Source organism: Elephas maximus, chromosome 9 (assembly GCF_024166365.1).
Source record: "Elephas maximus indicus isolate mEleMax1 chromosome 9, mEleMax1 primary haplotype, whole genome shotgun sequence".
Taxonomy (NCBI): Eukaryota; Metazoa; Chordata; class Mammalia; order Proboscidea; family Elephantidae; genus Elephas; species Elephas maximus.
Window position 1 is genome coordinate 79,761,048 of NC_064827.1, and position 21,899 is coordinate 79,782,946.

Here is a 21,899-nt window from a genome sequence, read left to right on the forward strand (position 1 = left end):
GAGAATTATCAAACCCACAGGGGCAATGACTCTGGCAGTACAGAGTCAACTTTTGTGTAGATCCAACTCTGGATGGCTGGGTTATAGGGAAAGGCTGCATGGGCATTCGGTGAAGAAGGATAGAGTCCTTCCGGATTGTAACCTAGTCCCAGAGAGAGAGGCCAGCTGGTCTGAAAGCCTATGACTGCTCTCCAATGACCTGGCCTCAGGTGGCCAGGGATGCTTTGACCCAGCTGGGACCTAACTCTGCCTGGTTAGGATCTGAAAGAGAGTTTTTGCCATGGAAGTGGCTGGCAACAAAGAATGGAAATGTGGGAAGGTAAAGCCTGGATCCATTTCCAGGTGAGAATTAGATTCATACTGATAGTGATAAAGGTGTGGTTTGCCCACCTTGTCTGTTCTATAGTGCAGTTTGTAGTGTCATCCTCGCACAGCTTAATGAAGTTTGAGTTGTTTTTAATGATCCTCTTCTCTCCCATGACCAAACCCATTGCCATCGAGTCAGTTCCGACTCATTGTGACCCTATAGGACAGAGTAGATCTGCCCCATAGGGTTTCCAAGGCTGTAAACCTTTACAGGAGCAGAATGGCACAACTTCCCCTCTCCCCCCCCCGCCCCACCCCAGAGCAGCTAGTGGATTCAAACCGCAGACCTTTAGGTTAGCAGCAGAGCGCTTTAACCACTGCGCCACCAGGGCTAATTTCCCACCTAAAGACTCTTTTTGCTCCCATCAATATCCAACATACTCCTCCATCTTCTGGTCTCAGTTTAGATACTACTTCCTTGGGAAACCCTTTGTTATGGATTGAATTGTGTGCCCCCAAAATATGTGCTGTGTATCTTAACCGACGGCACCACAGCACTGGGTTTTTTCTTGGGGGATCCTAAAAAAAAAAAAAAACCTGTGGTTGGAAACCCTGGTGGCGTAGTGGTTAAGTGCTATGGCTGCTAACCAAAGGATTGGCAGTTTGAATCCACCAGGTGCTCCTCGGAAACTCTATGAGGCAGTTCTACTCTGTCCTATAGGGTTGCTATGAGTCCGAATAGACTCATCGGCATGGGGTTTGGTTTTTGTTTGGTATGCCTGTGGTTATAATCCCATTTGGGAATGGGTTGTCTTTGTTATGTTAATGAGGCAGGGTTAGTGCAGGTTGTATTTTGAGTCAATCTGTTTTGAGATGTAAAAGAGATTAAGCAAGGGAGCAAAGCAACAATGGGGGGAAGAGAGATGACTAGCCACAGGAAGATTGCCCAGGAGCAGAAGCTCAGAAGGGACAAGAACCTTCCTGCAGAGCCAATAGAGAGAAAGCCTTCCCCTAGAGCCGGTGCCCTGAATTTGGACTTCTAGCCTTCTAAACTATGAGAAAATAAATTTCTGTTTATTAAAGCCAACCATTTGTGGCATTTCTCTTATAGCACCACTAGATAAGTAAGACACCCTTTTCTGACATGACCCCAATCCAATGCTAATAACTAGGGGTTTTTTTGCGGGGGGGGGAGGTTGCATAGTATCTTTTAGTCTTTGACCATGTGCAACTATGTTCATACAATTTTGAATCCTTTAAAAATTCACTGATGATTTTAAATTACCAAACTAAGATAGGCTTGTAAAAAAAATCCCCAGATAATATAGAAACACATGGAGGAAATGGAAAGACTCCTCGTGTTTATGGATTGGAAGACTTAATATTTTTAAGATGACAATACTACCCAAAGCAATCTACAGATTCAATGCAATCTGTATCAAAATCCCAAGGGCTGTCTTTTTTTTTTTTTTTAAATAAAAAAATCCATCCTAAAATTCATATGGAATTTAACGGACCATGAATAACTAAAACAATCCTGAAGAAGAACAAAGTTGGAGGATCCAACTTCCCAATTTCAAAACTTAGTACAAAACTACAGTGATAAAAAAACAGCGCGGTACTTGGTATAAGGATAGACATACAGACCAGTAGAAGAGAACTGAGAGCTCAGAATTAAACCCTTCCGCCTACGGTCAGTTGATTTCCCACAAGGGTGCCGATTAAGCCTCCCTTTGTAGCCCACCAAGCGGAGGCTTCTAACCGCGGTTTGACTGGCCCACGTTGCGGCTCTAACTGCGGTTTGAATTTGGCACCGGAATCCTCTGCATTTATTGCCTGAGAGGAAGATATTTCCCAGCACACCACGGTGCCCAAACCCATGTGCAAAGCGAAAGGTCCCTTCCTTTGTAACATGACTCAGTGCCCAGATCTCTAAATATGAGAATGGGAGGGCTTGGGGTTTTGGATTTTAGGCGACAATCCCTGCCCGCTGCAGACTCGAGGACATAAAAGCTCCCAGTTCCCTTGGGGCAGGGAGCTCATCGTCTTTCCACCATGAAGTCCCACTTTGCTCCTTGTTTGCGCAAACAATAAATTTCTACTTTCTGTTTGCCTTGCAACTGGTGGTGTGGCGTCTGTCTCATTTCTACTGGTTAATAGGACAGGAGAAGAACCTATGTTTCGTTACACCAAGACCATTCAATGAAGGAAAGAACAGTTTTTTCAACAAATGGTGCTGGGAAAACTGAATATTCACATGCAAAAGAATGAAGTTGGATCCTTACCTTATTCCATGTACAAAAAAATAACTAAAACTGGATTAAAGCCCTAAATTAAGGGCTAAAACTATAAAACTCTTGGAAGAAAGCACAGGGACAAATCTTTGTGATCTTGGATTTGGCAATGGTTTCTTAACTATTGGAGCCCTGGTGGTGCAGTGGTTAAGGGCTTAGCAGTTCAGATCCACCAGCTGCTCCTTGGAAAACCTATGGGGCAGTTGTACTCCGTCCTATAAAGTTGCTATGAGTTGGAATTGACTCAACAGCAACAGGTTTTTTTTTTGTTTGTTTGTTTCCTTAAATATTATGACCTCAAAAACACGAGCAACAAAAGACAAAATAGATAAATAGAACCTCATCAAAATTAAAAACTTTTGTGCACCAAAGGACACTATCAAGAGAACGAAAAGACAGCCTACAAAATGGAAGAAAGTATTTTCGTAACTGTATGTCTAATAAGGATTTAATATCCAAAATATATAAACAACTCTTACAACTCAACAACAAAAAGACAAACAACTAAACTTAAAAATGGGCAAAGGAGACCTCAGAACCTACTATGCAGCTATTGTAGTCAAAATAGCCCGGTACTGGTAAAATGACAGACACATTGACCACTGGAACAGAATCGAGAACCCAGATGCAAATCCATCCACATCAACAAAGGCCCAGTCCATCAAATGGGGAAAAGACAGTCTTTTTAGAAAAATGGTGCTGGCAAAACCGGATGTTCACCTGCAAAAAAAATGAAACAGGATGCATACCTAACACCACACACAAAAACTAATTTAAAATGCATCAAAGACCTAAATATAAAACCAAAAGCTATAAAGATCATAGAAGAAAAAATAGGGTCAATGCTAGTGGCCTTAATACACAGCATAAACAGGATACAAACTGTAACTAACAATATACAAACACCAGAAGATAAGCTGGAAAACGGGGATCTTCTAAAAATTAAACACTTACGTTCATCAAAAGACTTCACCAAAAAAGTAAAAAGAGAACCTACAGATTGGGAAAACATTTTCGGCTATGACAAATCTGACAAAGGCCTAATCTCTAAAATGTATAGGAAAACCCAACACCTTTACAACAAAAATACAAATAGTTCAATTAAAAAATAGGTAAAAGGTATGAACAGACACTTCAGCAAAGAAGATATTCAGGTGGCTAATAGACACGTGAGGAAATGCTCAGGATCACTACCCATTACAGAAATGCAACTTAAAAACCACAATGAGATACCATCTCACCGAGACATTACTGGCACTAATAATAATAAAAAAAAAAACAGAAAATAACAAATGTTGGAGAGGCTGCGCGGAGATTGAAACTCTTAAGTACTGATGGTGGGAACGCAACATGGTACAACCATTTTGGAAAAAGATATGGCACTTCTTCAAAAAGCTAGAAATAGAAATACCATACTATCCAACAATCCCACTCCTAGGAATATATCCTATAGAAATAAAAGCCATCACAAGAATAGACATATGCAACCCATGTTCATTGCAGCATTATTCACAATAGAAAAAGATGGAAACAACCTAAGTGCCCATCAACAAACGAATGGGTAAGCAAACTATGGTACATACACACAATGGAATACTATGCAACAATAAAGAACAATGACGAATCTGAAAAACATCTCACAACATGAATGAATCTGGAGGGCATTATGCTGAGTGAAATGAGTCAATCACAAAAGGACAAATATTGTATGAGACCACTACTATAAAAACTCATGAAAAAGTTTACACACAAAAAGAAACAATCTTTGATGGTTACAAGGGTGGAGAGGGGTAAGGAGGGAAAAGCACTAAATAGACAATAGGTAAGTGGTAACTTCGGGGAAGGGTAAGACAGTGCACAATACTGGGGAAGCCAGCACAGCTTGACCAAGGCAAGGTCACGGAAGCTTCATAGACACATGCAAACTCCCTGAGGGACAAAATTATTGGGCTAAGGGCTGGGGACCTGGTCTTGGGGGAAGCCTTAGTCACCTAGTGCTACTATAACAGAAATACCATAAGTGGATGGCTTTAACAAAGAGAAATTTGTTCTCTCACAGTTTAGGAGGCTAGAAGTCCAAATTCAGGGTGCCATCTCCAGGGGAAGGCTTTCTCTCTCTGTTGGTTCTGTGGGAATGTCCTTTCATCAATCTTCCCTGGTCTAGGAACTTCTCAGGCACAGGGACCCCAGGTCAAAGGATGTGCTCCGCTTTGGGTGCTTCTTTCTTGGTGGTATGAGGTCTCCGTGTCTTTCTGTTCAATACTCTTTTTTATATCTCAAAAGAGAATGGCTTAAGTTGTAGTTTGATCTTGTAGACTGAGTGTACATAACTGCTGCTAATCCCATCTCATTAACTTCATAATGATAGAATCTACAACTCATAGGAAAATCACATCAGATGACAAAATGGTGGACAATCACACAATACTGGGAATCATGACCTAGCCAATTGGACAGATATTTTGGGGGGACACAATTTACATGACAGAGGACATCTAGCTCAATTGACACAGCGTAGTTTATAAAGAAAATCTTCTACATCCTACTTTGGTAAGAAGCGTCTGGAGTCTTCAAAGTTCGTAAGTGGCCATCTAAGATACAACTACTGGTCCCACCCCATCTGGAGCAAGGGAGAATGAAGAAAACCAAAGACACAAGAGAAAGATTACTCCAAAGGAGTAATGGACCACAACTACCACAGCCTCCGCCAGACTGAGTCCAGCAAAACTAGCTGGTGCCTGGGTACTACCAATGACTGCTGTGACAGGGATCACCCAAACAGAGCTGGAGATAAATGTGGAACAAAATTCAAACTCACAAAAAAAGACCAGACTTACTGGTCTGACAGAGACTGGCAAAACCCTGAAAGTAAGGCCCTTGGACAACCTTTTAACTTGGTGCTGAAGTAACTCCTGAGGTTCGCCCTTCAGCCAAAGATTAGATAGGCCCATAAAAAAAATGAGACTAAATGGGTACACCAACCCAGGGGCAAGGACTAGAATGCAGAAGGGGACAGGAAAGCTGATAATGTGGAACCCAAGGTTGAAAAGGGGAGAGTGTTGACATGTCATGGGGTTGGCAACCAATGTCACAAAACAATATGTGTATTAATTGCTTGAAAAGAAACTAATTTGCTCTGTAAACCTTCATCTAAAGCACACACAAAAAAGAAAAAAGGCCACAGTAGTTGAATAGACATTTCTCCAAAAAAGATACAGAAACAGCCAATAAGCACATGAAAAGATGTTGAACATAAGTTATTATGGAAATGCACATCAAAACCCCAATGAACCATCACTTTACAACCACTAGAATAGATATTATTTTTAAAAACAAATGGAAAATACAAGTGTTGGCGAGTATGTGGAGAGACTGTAGCCCTTGTGCCTTACTAGTGGAAATGTAAAATGGTACAGCTGCTATGAAAATAAGTTCGGTGGTTCTTCAAAAAGTTAATCACAGAATTACCATATAACTCAACAATTCCACTCCTAGGTATATACCCAAAAGAATTGAAGACAACAACACAAACAGATATTTGTATGTGAATGTTCATAGCATTGGTCACAACAGCCAAAAGGTGGAAGCAACCCAAGTATACATCAACAGATGAATGGATACACAAGGCATGGCATATTCATACAGTAAAATATTATTCAGCCATAAAAAGGAATGAAGTTCTGATACATGTCACAACATGGATGAACCTTGAAAACATTATGTGAAGTGAAATAAACCACACACAAAAGGACAAATATTGTATAATTCTACTTATATGAATATCTAGAATAGGCAAAATCATAGAGATTAGAGGTTACCAGGGGCTGGGGAGAGGGAAGAATGGGGCTTTTTGCTTAGTGGGTACAGTTTCTCTTCGGGGTGATGAAAAAGTTCTGGAAATAGTGGTGATGGTTGTCCGACATTATGGTTTTACTTGTTGCCAAGTAATTATATACTTAAAAATGGTTCAAATGGCAAATTTTATTTTACGTACATTTTACTATAATAAAAAAAAAATAAAAACATGGGTAAGATGGTAAATCTTAGTTACATTTTACAACAATAAATATATTTAAAACAAAGAAATATATGGAGGAAAAAATGAAAGTCCCCATTCGAATCCTCATTGAATCCTAATCTCATTCTTTTTCCCAAACATGACCCCTCTTATTTTATTGAGTATCCTCTTGTGTAGTGAAACACCAGACTTACGCTCCTCTAGAATTAAAAGCAGAATTTTATTGAAGGAATAAAAGGACATTTCACAAAATGGGAAACATACAGAGACATCTGAGCAAGATGCTGGAATGCTCTAAATTGCAGGGAGAACAGTGAGTGTCTAAAAAGGTGTAGTACCTTCTGTTAGCCCAAAACTGGAACCATTTCTGAAGCCAACTTTTTAGACAGGGATTGGACTAGACTATAAGACAGATATTGATACTGGTGAAGAGTGAGCTTTCTGGTTCAAGTAGACACATGAGACTATGTGGGCAGCTCCTGTCTGGAGGCAAGATGAGAAGACAGAGGGGGACAGAAGCTGGCTGAATGGACATGGGAATACAGGGTTGAGAGGAGGAGTGGCTGTCTCATTGGGGGAGAGCCCCTAGGAGTACGTAGCACGGTGTATGTAAGTTTTTGTACGAGAGACTGACTTGATTTGTAAACTTTCACTTAAAGCACAATAAAAAATAAATAAATAAAGGTGTAGTAAACAAAGGATTTGTGCTGGCAAGCAAGCTGGAGGGGATGGGGCGGGGTGGGTGGTGGGATGAGAAAGCATGGTAAAGACTACAAGGGGTTTTTATTAAACTATAATGTTGTCGGAGTCGACTCGACAGCAGTGGGTAATGTTAAACATTTAACAACAGTAAGTTTGCTTGTTGATATTTCAGGGATAATAAGACATCCCAATTTGTTCTTTCAGGAATAAATTGAGTCAATACAGCTGCATGATTGCTTTTTTCTTCTTAGCTTTAAGGTAACAGGCTTAATTTTTAAATTTTAATTTAGGAGTTTACAAGAGTTAGCAGAAATGAAGCCGAAGATTTCTGTAAGTGAAAATGAAACTTAATTTGGGAGTCAGGATATTAGAACTTAAGGCTTGATGTTTTACCTTATCTTGGTTACAGAGTTATGAGACAGTTATAGGCTTTATCTTAATAATATCGATTCTAATCTTATTTCCGAACTTCTTGCTCATCTTTGAACAAGGCATCTTTTTAAACCAAGCTGAGTAAGCATGCTTAACAAATGCCTTCAATAAACAAACCAATTCAGAAATTCTGACTGAAGCAGTTAAACTCTGACAAAACGCTAAATTATTTCTTTAGAAAAGTACAGATGAAGAGCTCAGTTTAATTCAGAATGGAATTTTTAACTCAGTCCTGAAGTCACCCATTTTTAGTTATGCCAGCACCTTAGTTTACAAACTGAATGCACACTCTTAGTTCTTAAAATAAAAAAAAATGCATGTATTCATAAGAATGAAAGTTATGAAACTCTTAGGAGAGCACATAGAAGTAGATTTTTGTGACCTTGGGTTAAACAGTGGTTTCTCAGATATTATGACACCAAAAGCATAAGCAAAAAAAAAAAAAAGATAAATTGGATTTTATTACAATTAAAAATGTTTGTGCTTCAAAGGACACCATCCAGGAAGTAAAAGGACAAACCACACAATGGGCGAAAATATTTGCAAATCATAAATCTGATAAAGAACTAGTGTCCAGAATATATAAAGAACTTAATTTGTAACCAGTTACTCTCAAGTTGATTCCAACTCATAGTAACCCTATAGGACAAAGCAGAGCTGTACATAGGGTTTCCAAGGCTGTAGACGTTTTTTTTTTTTTTTTTAATTTTTATTGTGCTTTAAGTGCAGGTTTACAAATCAAGTCAGTCTCTCACACAAAATCTTATATACACCTTGCTAAAAAAAACCCAGTGCCCTCAACTCCCAATTATTCTCCCCCTAATGAGATGCCTGCTCCATCCCTCCACTCTCTCTTTTCTTGTCCATTTTGCCAGTTTCTAACCTCCTCTACCCTCTCATCTCCCCTCCAGGCAGGAGATGCCAACATAGTCTCAAGTGTTGACCTGATCCAAGAAGCTCACTCCTCACCAGGATCCCTCTCCAACCCATTGTCCAGTCCAATCCCCGTCTGAAGAGTTGGCTTTGGGAATGGTTCCTGTCCTGGGCCAACAGAAGGTCTGAGGGCCATGACCACTGGGGTCCTTCTAGTCTCAGTCAGACCATTAAGTCTGGTCTTTTTATGAGAATTTGGGGTCTGCATCCCACTGCTCTCCTGCTCCCTCAGGGGTTCTCTGTTGTGTTCCCTGTCAGGGCTGTCATCTGTTGTAGCTGGGCACCATCTAGTTCTTCTGGTCTCAGAATGATGTAGTCTCTGGTTCATGTGGCCCTTTCTGTCTCTTGGGCTCGTAATTACCTTGTGTCCTTGGTGTTCTTCATTCTCCTTTGATCCAGGTGGGTTGAGACCAACTGACGGATCTTAGATGGTCTCTTGTTAGCATTTAAGACCCCAGACGTCAAGGCTGTAATCTTTACGGAAGCCGACTGCCACATTTTCTGTTGACATTTCAGGTAGCACACGAGAGCTTCACCACTGTGCCACCAGCATTCCTTATAAGGAACTTACAACTCAACAATAAAAATTTAATAGATAAAAAGATAAATAACCCAATTTAAAAAGGGCAAAGGATATGAATACATGTTTCTCCAAAGCAGATATACAAATCATCAACATGAAAAGATACTATTATTAGTCATTAGGAAATGCACTAGGCTGGCTATAATCAAGAAGACAGTCAATAACAAGAGTTGGAGAAGATGTGGAGAAACTAAAATCCTTGTGGGAATGTAAAATGGTGCAGCAGCTTTGGAAAATAGTTTGACATAGCCATTTCACTCCTACGTATGTACCCTGAGAAATAAAAACATACATCCACACAAAAGCTCCTACATTCATGTTCACCAAAACCAAAAAACCCACTGCCGTCAAGTCAATTCCGGCTCATAGCGAACCTATAGGACAGAGTAGAACTGCCCCATAGGGTTTCCAAGGAGCACCTGGCGGATTTGAACTGCCAACCTCTTGGTTAGCAGCCGTAGCACTTAACCACTAAACCACCAGGGTTTCCTTAATGTTCACAGCAAACATTATTCATAATAGCCAAAACACAGAAACAACTCAGGTGTCCATCAACTAACTGGTGAATGGATTTGGGATATTCATACAATGGAATGGTATAGTCATACAATGGAATGTTATTCAGCAATAAAAAGAAACGAAGTACTGATACATGGGCATCCCTGGGTGGGGCAAATAGTTAATGTGACTCAGCTGCTAACTGAAAGGTTGGAAGTTTGTGTTCACTCAGAGGCTCCTCGAATGAAAGGCCTGGCAAACTACTTCTGAAAATTCAGCCATTGAAAACCCTATGGAGCACAGCTCTACTCTGATACACATGGGGTCGCCAGGAGTTAGATCGACTCCGTGGCAACTGTAAGACTGATACATGCTACTGTGTGGATGAACCTTGAAAACATTATGCTAATTCAAAGAAGACAGTCACAAAAGATCATATATTGTATGATTCTATCTCTATGTCCAGAAGAGGCAAATCTACAGAGACAGAAGGTAGATTACTAATTGTCTAGGGCTGAGGGAAGGAGGCGTGGTGGCACAATGGTTAAGTTCTTGTTTGCTGAAGAAAAAGCCTGGCAATCTGCTCCTCTATCTGCTCCCATAAATATTACAGTCTAGGAAACCCTATGGGGCAGTTCTGCTCTGTCCCATAGGGTCACTATGAGTTGGAATTGACTCAGTGGCACACAACAACAACAAGGCTGAGGGGCTGGGAGAATGGGGAGTGACATTCAATGAGTACAGGGTTTCTTTCTGGGTAATAAAAATATTCTAAAATTAGATGGTGATTGCACAACTAAAAACCATTAAACTCTACACTTCAAGTGGGTGAATTGTTTGTATACATATTAAATCTCAATAAAGCTATTAAAAATGCTTTTCTAAGCATATATGTATATGTGTATACATATAAGCCCACAACACAAGATGGATTTTTAAAACATAAAAATGATCATACTGTAAAAATTGTTCTTTGACTTACTTCTATGCCTTTTTATGTTAGAAACTTCAGTCTTTTGAATGGTTACATAGCTTGCCAATAAGTGCACAATTTTCCTATTGGTGGGATTTGGTTGACTTAAAAAAAAAATCTTTTTGCTATTACTACATATAAATCAGGTCATTTACCAGGATAGTTTACCTGGGGCTATCCCAGTTTTAAAAGAAGTGAAATGGAATATATTTTTAATATCACTTGAAGGAGGGCTGTGATTAAGTTAAGGATGTATACTATAAACCCTAAAGCAATTACTACAATAACACAACAAAGAGTTAGAGCTAATAAACCAGCCAAGGAGATAAAATGGAATCATGACAAGAACAGAGAACCCACAGGACAAATAGAAAACAAATGGCAACGTGGAGACTTAAACTTAACCATGACAATAATCTCATTGAATTTAAAAGGTCTAAATACCCCAAGTAGAAGGCAGAGATTGTCATATTGGATCAAAAGGAAGCCCCATCAATATGCTGTCTACAAGAAACTCATTTTAAATATAAAGACACAAATAGCTTAAAAATCAAAGGATAGAAAAAGATATAGATTGTATACCAGTCATCAATTTATTGCCATTCAGATTCACATACTTTCTTCATTGTCTGTTCTGAGAAAATAGGTCTGGGCTCTTAAGCATTCTTCTGGCAGGAAGGGGTTTCTTCCTGATTGTCGTTCTCTGGTGATGTTCCCTACACTGGCTTCTCTAGTGCACAAGCCTTCTCCAGCACTTGGATCCTAGTGCCAACAGACAGAAGCTACCCCTGACAACTCCCTTAGGCATTTTTTTACATTAGAGTCTTTGGCGAGACACATCCCTGTGAACAGCTTTCCCTGACACCTAAGGGGATTTATTTCTAGCAAGTTCCATGGCAGGACACTACAGCTTATTTCTAGCACAACTCACGAATGCTTGGCAATCCAGGATTAAAATAAGTACAACACATCCAAATACAGGACAATAGTCCATGTAACCAACAGAGATATAATTTGCCAGACTGCTTATGCCTGTATAGAAAGGGATATGATAATCCGCACAGCTTATGCTCACAAACTACCAAAGTATGGTGTGAAAGTTGACCAGACAAATCATGTTGTAGCATATTGTAGTGGCCTGCTGCCGGCCTGCAGTCTTCTCAGTACGTTTGGCATGGACAAAAGCTATGAAGGTCAAGTGAATGTAACCAGAAATAAATACAAGGTGGAAAGCATTGATGGTCAGTCTGGTGCCTTCACCTGCTATGTGGATGCAGACCTTGCCAGAACTACAATTAGAAATACAGTTTTGGGGGCTGTCAAGGAAACTGTGGGTGAAGGTTTGTCTATTCCTTACAGTACCAAATGATTCCCTAGTTATGATTCAGAAAGCAGGGAATTAAATGCAGAAGTACATCAGAAACGCATTATGGGTCAGGACGTTGCAGATTATATGGATTACCTAATGGAAGAAGATGAAGATGCTTACAAGAAACGATTCTATCGATATGTAAAGAACCACATAACTCCACACACGATGGAAATGTATAAGAAAACACATGTTGCTATTCGAGACAATCCAATTTATGAAAAGAAGCCTAAGAAAGTTAAAAAGAAGTGGAATCGTCCCAAAATGTCTCTTGCCCAGAAGTAAGATTGGATAGTGCAAAAGAAGGCAAGCTTCCTCAGAGCTCAGGAGTGGGCTGCTGAGAGCTAAACCACAATTTTCTATGATTTTTCAAATAAAGACAATAAACTTATCAACCAAACAGCCAAAAACAAAAACAAATCAAAGAATTACAAAGAGAAATAGATATTCCCACAAGTACAGTCAGAGTTTTTAACACCCCTCTCTCAGTAACTGATAGAATAAGTAGAAAGTAAATCAGTGAGGATATAGAAGACTCAAACAGCAATATCAAACAGCTTGGTCTAATTCATATTATAGAACACTTAACAACAACAGAATACATATTTCTTTTAGGTGCACCAGGAACATTTGCCAAGACAGACCATATTCTGAACCGTAAAAATATATCAGTAAATTTTAAATGATTTAAATCATACAAAGTATGATTTAGAAACAATAACAGAAAGATATCTGGAAAAAAATTCCCATAATCCATGGGTCAAAGAAGAAACAAAAATAGAAATTAGAAAGTATTTTAAGTGGATTAAAATGAAAATACAAGTTATCATAATTTGTGGGATTCAGCTAAAGCAGTACTCAGAGAAAAATTTACAACACTAAATGGCTGTAATAGAAAAGAAGATTTATATTAAATCAATGATCTCAGCTTAATAAAATGCAAAATAAGCAGAACAAATGAAATAAAAAAGATCAGAAAGAAAGAAATATAGAAAGAAAAAATAGAGAAAATCAATGAAACCAAAAGCTAATCAATAAAACTGATAAACCTCTAGACAAGAGTGGTTAAGTATAAAAGAGGGAAGACACAGATTACAAATATCAGGAATAAGAGAGGTGACACCACTACATATTCTACAGTTATTAAAAGGAAAATAAGGGAATATTATGAACAACTTTATGACAATAAATTTGACAACAAAGGTGAAACACACAAATTGTTTAAAAGATATAATCTTCACAATACCATTTATAATAGCTCCTAAAACAAAAAAAAAAAACTTAGGAATAAATCTAACCAGGGATGCAAAAGACCTATACAAAGAAAACTACGAAACACTTCTGCAAGAAACCAAAAGAGGCCTACACAAATGGAAAAACATACCATGCTTTTAGATAGGTAGACTTAACAGTGTGAATACGTCAGTTCTAGTCAAAGCAATCTACAAATACAATGCAATTCTAATCCAAATACCAACAACACTCTTTATTATTATTTTATTTTATTTTATTGTACTTTAGGTGAAAGTTTAAAGTTTACAGCTCAGGTTAATCTCTCATACAGAATTTTATACACACGTGGTCACGTGACAGCATACTCCCCCTTTCGACCCTGAGTTTCTCTTGTCCATCCAACCAGTTCCAGCCGCTTCCTGCCTTCTCATCCTGCATCTGGACAGGAGCCTCTGCTTTGGTATTGTGTATCTGCTTGCACTAAGAAGCACACTCTTCATGACTATTATTTTATGTTTTATAGTCTAGTCTAATCTTTGTCTAAAGAGTGGTCTTCATGAGTGGTTTTAGTTCTGGGTTAACATAGCATTCGGGGGCCATGGCTTCAGGGGTTCTGTTGATGGGCACCTAGGTTGTTTCCACCTTTTTGCTATTGTGAACAGTGTTGCAATGAACATGGATATGAATGTATCTATGTATGTGACAACTCTTATTTCTCTAGAATATATTCCAAGAAGTGAGATTGTTGGCTTGTATAGTACTTCTATTTCTAGCTTTTTAAGGAAGTACCAAATCCATTTCCAAAGTGGTTGTACCATTTTACATTCCCACCAGCAGTGCATAAGCGTTCCAGTTTCTCCACAACCTCTTCAACATTTATTATTTTGTGTTTTTTGAATTAGTGCCAGCCTTGTTGTGGTGCGATGGTATCTCGTTGCAGTTTTTTTTTTTTCTTTGTGATTCTAGGATTTTATTGAATGTCTTCCAGGACTGAGATACAGTGGCTGAGATATTTTCATACCGATAATTCTAACAAGCACCACCACACCAACAACTACCATCACAGGGAAGTGGCTTAGCTTTACAGAATTTTTTCTTTGGCCTATCTATGCAGACTTCTAATAGTCATGTTGTCCTTTTCTAAATGTTTAGTAACCCCATTTTAAATAGTTAATATCAGGATCTTACTTTAGATGTTAAGAAAAATGTACTTGCCTCCAGTTTTCAGAAGTCTTCCCCCCTCTCTTTTCTACTGAAAATAGGACCGTCCGCTCTCGGCTGTCTTCTGACATTTCTCTTGAAATTTGGCAATGGCTCTCTATCACTTTTGCAAGTTCGTTAAATTCTCTGAAGTACATTTGGCCTTGTATTCAGTTTTTGACTTATTTAAATAGTTTAACTCATCCCTTCCTCTTTTCTGATACTTTGGCTTCAATTCTCTTTTGCTGATATTTGTTTGACCTTATCCAATTTAATGATAATTCTCCTCTTATGGATAATGGGTGGAACTATTTGTTTAATTCTCCAAACAGTAGCCAGAGAGGTCTTTATATCCCTTCTATGAGGGCATGTACATGTTTTGCTTAAAGCCCTTCAATGGCATCCCACTATACTTAGTATATAAGTCCAAGCTCCTCACCAAGGCCTAACAAGTCTCCCCTGATCGCCGGCTCTCTCTTCACACTCATGTCTATAGCCACCTGTCTTGTCCACAATGTTCCAACTATACTTGATTCTGTTTTTTTAATGTTCTTCAAACTGATCAAGTTTTTCCCACGATACAGCACTAGATGTCCCCTCTGCTAGGAATGTTCTCCATTCCATGGCTGACTTCTTGCCATTCAGGCCTTGTCTCAAATGACTTTTCCTTAGAGAAATCTCTAGTCACTCTAATCTGGTTTTCTGCCCACCTCCCCCACCTGAACTTACTCCCTTTCTCATTACTCTGTTTACGTTCTTCATGTATTCTATCACTATTCAAAATTTTCTTATTTTTGATTTACATACTTGTTTGTTGTCTGTTTTCTCCCATCAGCACATAAGCTAAAAGCTCCGGTAAAGCAGGAGTCTTGCCTGTCCTGTTCACTTGCCATAGCCTTGTGCCTTGATTGCTGCCAGTCAGGTCTTAGGTCCCATGTATATTCTGAATGAATGAATAACAGAACAGATGAAGGGGTGAAAATAGAGTGGAAAGAGTGAAGAGCTGAGGCCAGAATCAATCGAGGGAACAGGAAAAGAGTAGTCAGAGAAATAGAGGATCCAGAAAGATGCGATGCCACAGTAGGCAAAGGAAGAGAGTCTCAAGACTTGAGGGGCATTCTTCCTTAGAGGGGACTCCAGCTAATTGAGCTCAGAGGCAGAGGAAGAGGACAGGAAGTATGGAGCCTAAGGTTTTCAGAGATTTCTTTTTTTTTTTTAATTTAAATATATTTATGTATTTATTGTACTTTAAATGAAGGTTTATAGAACAAACTAGTTTCTCATTAAACAGTTAGTACACATATTGTTTTATGACATTGGTTAATAACTCTACGACACATCAACACTCTCCCTTCTCGACTTTGAGTTCCATTTTACCAGCTTTCCTGTTCCCTCCTGTCCTCTAATTCTTGCCCCTGGGCTGGTGTGCTCTTTTGGTCTTGTTTTGTTTCATGGGCCTGTCTAATCTTTGGCTGAAGGGTGAATCTCAGGAGTGACTTCATTACCGAGCTAAAAGGGTGTTGGGGGGCCTCATTGTAGTTTTGATTTGTATTTCTCTAATGGCTAATGATCCTGAGCATTTCCTCAAGTATCTGTTAGCCATTTGAATGTCTTCTTCACTAAAATGTCTCTTCAAATCCTTTGCCCATTTTTTAATTGGGTTGTCTTTCTGCCATTGAGGTTTTGCAGTATCTTGTGGATTTTAGAGATTAGACCCTTATCACATATGTCGTAGCCAAAATTTTTTTCCCAATCTGTAGGTTGTCCTTTTACTCTTTAAGTGAAGTCTTTTGATGAGTGTAAGTTTTTGATTTTTAGAAACTTCCAGTTATCTAATTTCTTTTCTGGTGTTTGTGTAATTGTTAGCTATGGTTTGTATACTATTTATGCTGTGTATTAGGGCTCCTGGCATTATCCTTATTTTTTCTTCCATGATCTTTATCATTTTCAATTTTATATTTAGGACTTTGATCCATTTTGAGTTAGTTTTTGTACATTGTGTGAGGTAATGGGTCTTGTTTCATTTTTTTGCTGAGGGATATCCAGCTATACCAGTACCATTTGTTAAAGAGACTGTCTTTTTCCCATTTAATGGACTTTGGGCCTTTGTCAAATAGGATAAATTTACGTCTGGATTCTCAATTTTTTTCCATTGGTCTATGTATCTGTTGTTGTACTATTACCAGGCTGTTTTGACTACTGTGGTGGTATAATAGGTTCTAAAATCAGATAGTGTGAGGCCTCTCACTTTGTTCTTCTTCTTCAGTAATGCTTTACTTACCTTGGGCCTGTTCCCTTTCCACATGAAGTTGGTGATTTGTTTCTCCATCTCGTTAAAAAATGTTGTTGGAATTTGGATTGGGATTGTATTGTATCTGTAGATCGCTTTGGGTAGAACTGACATTTTCACAATGTTGAGTCTTCCTAACCATGAGTATGGTATATTTTTCCATTTATGTAGGTTTCTTTTGATTTCTTGCAGTAGTATCTTGTAGTTTTCTTTGTATAGATCTTTTATGTCTTTGGTTAGATTTATTCCTAAGTATTTTATCTTCTTGGGGGCTATTGTAAATTATATTGATTTGGTGATTTCCTTTTCAGAGTTCTCTTTGTTGGTGTAGAGGAATCCAACTGATTTTTGTATGTTTATCTTGTGTCCTGAAACTTTGCTGAAATCTTCTATTAGTTCCAGTAGTTTTCTTGTGGATTCTTTAGGGTTTTCTGTGTATAAGATCATATCATCTGCAAATAGGGATACTTTTATTTTTTCCTGACCAATTTGGATGCACTTTATTTCTTTTTCTTCCCTTATTGCTCTGAGTAGGACCTCCAGCGCAATGTTGAATAAGAGTAGTAATAAAAGGCATCCTTGTCTGGTTCCCCTTCTCAAGGGGAATCCTTTCAGATTCTCTCCATTTAGGATGATGTTGGCTATTGGCATTGCATAAATGCCCTTTATTATGCAGAGGAATTTTTCTTCTATTCCTATTTTGCTGAGAGTTTTTATCATAAATGGGTGTTGGACTTTGTCAATTGCCTTTTCTACATCGATTGATAAGATCATGTGGTTCTTATCTTTTATTTATGTGATGGATTACATTGTTTTTCTAGTGTTGAACCACCCCTGCATACCTGGTATGAATTCCACTTGGTCATGATGAATTATTTTTTGATATGTTGTTGAATTCTATTGGCTAGAATTTTCTTGAGGATTTTTGCCAATAGCATTATTTAAAGAGATGGAAAAACTAACCATTAACTTTATATGGACAGAGAAGAGGCCCTGGATAAGTAAAGCACTATTAAGAAAAAGAATAAAGTAGGAGGACTTGCACTACCTGACCTCAGAACCTACTATACAGCTGCGGTAGTCAAAACGGCTTAGTACTGGTACAACAACAGACACATTGACCAATGGAACAGACTTGAGAACCCAGATGTATATCCATCCACCTATCTTCGACAAAGGCACAAAGCCCATCAAATGGGGAAAAGACAGTCTTCTTAACAAATGGTGCTGGCAAAACTGGATGTCCATCTGCAAAAAAATGAGACAGGACACGTACCATACACCATACACACAAAATAATTCAAAATGGATCAAAGAACTAATATAAAACCAAAAACTATGAAGATCACAGAAGAAAAATAAAGTCAATGCTAAAGGCCCTAATACACAGCATTAACAGGATACAAACCATAATTAACAATGCACGAACACCAGAAGATAAGCTAGATAACCTGGATCTTCTAAAAATTAAACACTTATGCTCATCAAAAGGCTTCACCAAGAAAGAGTAAAAAGAGAATGTATAGACTGGGAAAACATTTTTGGCTATGACAAACATGACGAAGGTCTAATCTCTAAAATCTGCAGGAAAATCCAACATCTCTACAAGAAAAAGACAAATAATCCAGTTAAAAAATAGGCAAAAGATATGAACAGACACTTCACCAAATAAGACATTCGAGCGGCTAATGTACACATGAGAAAATGCTGATGATCACTAGCCATTAGAGAAATGCAAATCAAAGGCACAATAAGATACCATCTTACCCCCTTGCCCCTACATTACTGGCATGAATAAAAAAAAAACAGAAAATAGCAAATGTTGGTGAGGCTGCGAGGAGATTGGAACTCTTATGTACTGCTGGTGGGAATGCAAAATGGTACAGTCTTTTTGGAAAACAATACAGTGCTTCCTTAACCTAGAAATAGAAATGCCATACGATCCAGCAATCCCACTCCTAGGAATATATTCTACAGAAATAAGAGCCATCACACGAATAGACATATGCATACCCTTGTTCATTACAGCATTGTTCACAATATCAAAATGATAGAAAAAAATCTAGGTGCGTATCAACAGATGAATGGATAAACAAACTATGGTACATACACACAATGGAATACTATGCAACAATAAAGAACAATGCTGAACCTGAAAAACATCTCACAACATGGATGAATCTGGAGGGCATTACGCTGAGTGAAATAAGTCAATCACAGAAGGACAAACATTGTATGAGACCACTACTATAAAAACACATGAAAGTATTTACACACAAAAAGAAACAATCTTTGATGGATATGAGGGTGGGGAGGGAAAAACACTAAATAGACAATAGATAAGTGGTAACTTTGGTAAAGGGTACGACAGTACACAATACTGGGGAAGCCAGCACAACTCGTCCAAGTCAAGGTCGTGGAAGCTCCATAGACACATCCAAACTCCCTTAGGGATCAAATTACTGTGCTGAGTGCTGTGGGGACCACAGTCTCCGGGAACATCTAGCTCAGTTAGCATAACATACTTTATAAAGAAAATGTTCTACATTCCACTTTGGTAAGTAGTATCTGGGGTCTTAAAAGCCTGTGAGCAGCCATCGAAGATACTCCACTGGTCTCACCCCATCTGGGGCAAGGGAGAGTGAAGAAAACCAAAGGCACAATGGAAAAAATAGTCCAAAGTACTAACGGACCACAACTACCACAGCTTCCATTAGACTGAGTCCAGCACAACTAGACGGTGCCTAGCTACCACCACTGACTGCTCTGACAGGGATCACAATAGAGGGTCCTGGACAGAGCTGGAGAAAAATGTAGGAAAAAATTCTAACTCACACACACACACACACACACACACACACAAAAGATCAGGTTTATTGGCCTGACAAAGACTGGAGAAACCCCAGGAGTATGGCCCCCAGACACCCTTGTATCTCAGTACTGTAGTCATTCTTGAGGTTCACCTTCAGCCAAAGATTAGACAGTCCCATGAAACAAAATGAGACTAGGCAGGTACACCAGCCCAGGGGCAAGGACGAGAAGGCAGGAGGGGATTGGAAAGCTGGTAATGGGGAATCCAAGGTCAAGAAGGAGAGAGTGCGACATGTCGTGGGGTTGGCAACGAATGTCTAAAACAATGTGTATATTGTTTAATTAGAACCTAATTTGCTCTGTAACCCTTTATCTAAAGTACAATAAAATAAAAATAAAAAACCAATTATATTAAAATTAAGAAAAAGACACAATCTTCAAAAGCTAACTCAAGAAGAAATAGATAACTTGAACATCCCTATATCTATTATAGAAATGAATTTTTAGTTTAAAACTAAGGTGACCAAACTATCCCACTTTGCTTGGGACTGAGATGGTTTTCAGGATGTGGAATTTTCAGTGTCGAAATTGGAAAAGACCTAAGCAAACTAGGACAAATTGTTCACTCTATTTAAAAACTCCTCACAAAGAAACCCCAGGACCAGACGGCTTCAGTCATGAATTCTATCAAGCATCTAAGAAATAAATAATACTAGTTCTATATAACTCTTTTAGAAAACTGAAGAGGGAACAAATCTCGTATTCTAAGAAGCCAGCATTACCCCGATTCCACAAGCAGACAAAGACATTGCAAGGAAATAAAACTATAGACCAATATCCCACATGAATATAGATACAAAAATTCTTAACAATATTTTAGCAAATTGAACACAATAATATACAACATGACCAAGTGGAGTGTATCCCAGGAATGGAAGGCGTCATCAACATTTGAAAATCAATAAATGAAATTCAACATATTAACAGATTGAAAAAATAAACCATATTATCATCTCAATAGATGCAGGAAAAAATCGACAAAATACAACAACTATTACTGATGAAAACTCTCAGCAAACTAGAAATAGAAGGGAACTTCCTCAGCTTCACAAAAGATATAATGGTTAAGATTGTGTGTCAACTTGGCTGGGCCATGATCCTCAGTGATTTGTGTGATCACTTCCATGATGAGATTTGATATTATGTGATCACCTCCACGATGGGATCTGCTGTGAGTAGTCAATCAGTTGAAGGGGAGTTTCTTTGGGTGTGTGGCCTGCATTGAATATAAGTGGATAGTCTGGCAAGGTTTGGGGCTTTTGCATGTTCTGGAGCTGGCTCCTCTCCTGTTCATCTGATCTCCAGTTCTTGGGACTTGAGGTAGCAGATTACGTGAAGTCTTGCCCACCGATCTTTGGGATTTGTTGACCTTCACAGCCTGTGAGAAGCCCTGTTTTCTGACCTGCCGAAAACGTCCCAAATCCATGAATCAGGTTTGCCTGTCCCTGTGGCTACGTGCATCAGGAGAAGCCTGATTCATGGATTTGGGATGTTCGAGCCTCTACAACCACTTGAGCTATTTCCTTGATACAAATCTCTCTCTTTGTATCTATGTCTTGGTTATCTAGTGCTGCTATAACAGAAATATCACAAGTGGATGGATTTAACAGTTTATTCTCTCACAGTCTAGTACACTAGAAGTCCAAATTCAGGAAGTCAGCTTCAGGGGAAGGCTTTCTCTGTCGCTCTGGAGGAAGGTCCTTGTCATCAATCTTCCCCTGGACCAGGAGCTTCTCCTTGCAGGAGCCTTGGATCCAAAGGACATACTCTGCTCCCAGCATTGCTTTCTTGGTGGTATGAGGTACCTACTTTCTGCTTGCTTCATTTTCCTTTTATATCTTGTAAGATAAAAGGTGGTGTAGGCCACACTCCAGGGAAATTCCCTTTACATTGGATCAGGGCTGTGACCTTAGTAAGGGTATTACAATCTCACCCTAATCCTCTTTAACATAAAATTACAATCACAAAATGGAGGACAACCACACAATTCTGGGAATCATGGCCTAACCAAGTTGACATGTATTTTGGGGGGACACAATCCAATCCATGACATTCCACCCTTTGGCTCCCCAAAATTCATGTCCTTGCTATATGTAACACGCATTCACCCCATCATATCATACCACTGCTGCTGAGTCGATTCCAACTCATAGTGGCCCTATAGGACAGAGTAGAACTGCATCATTGAGTTTCCAAG

At 38.8% G+C, this 21,899-nt stretch overlaps 1 pseudogene; it reads left to right on the forward strand.

Annotated features, from left to right (window-relative positions):
- The first annotated feature begins 280 nt into the window (after nt 1–280).
- On the forward strand, nt 281–12,456 carry LOC126082489 (60S ribosomal protein L5-like; annotated as a pseudogene).
- The last annotated feature ends 9,443 nt before the right edge of the window (nt 12,457–21,899 follow it).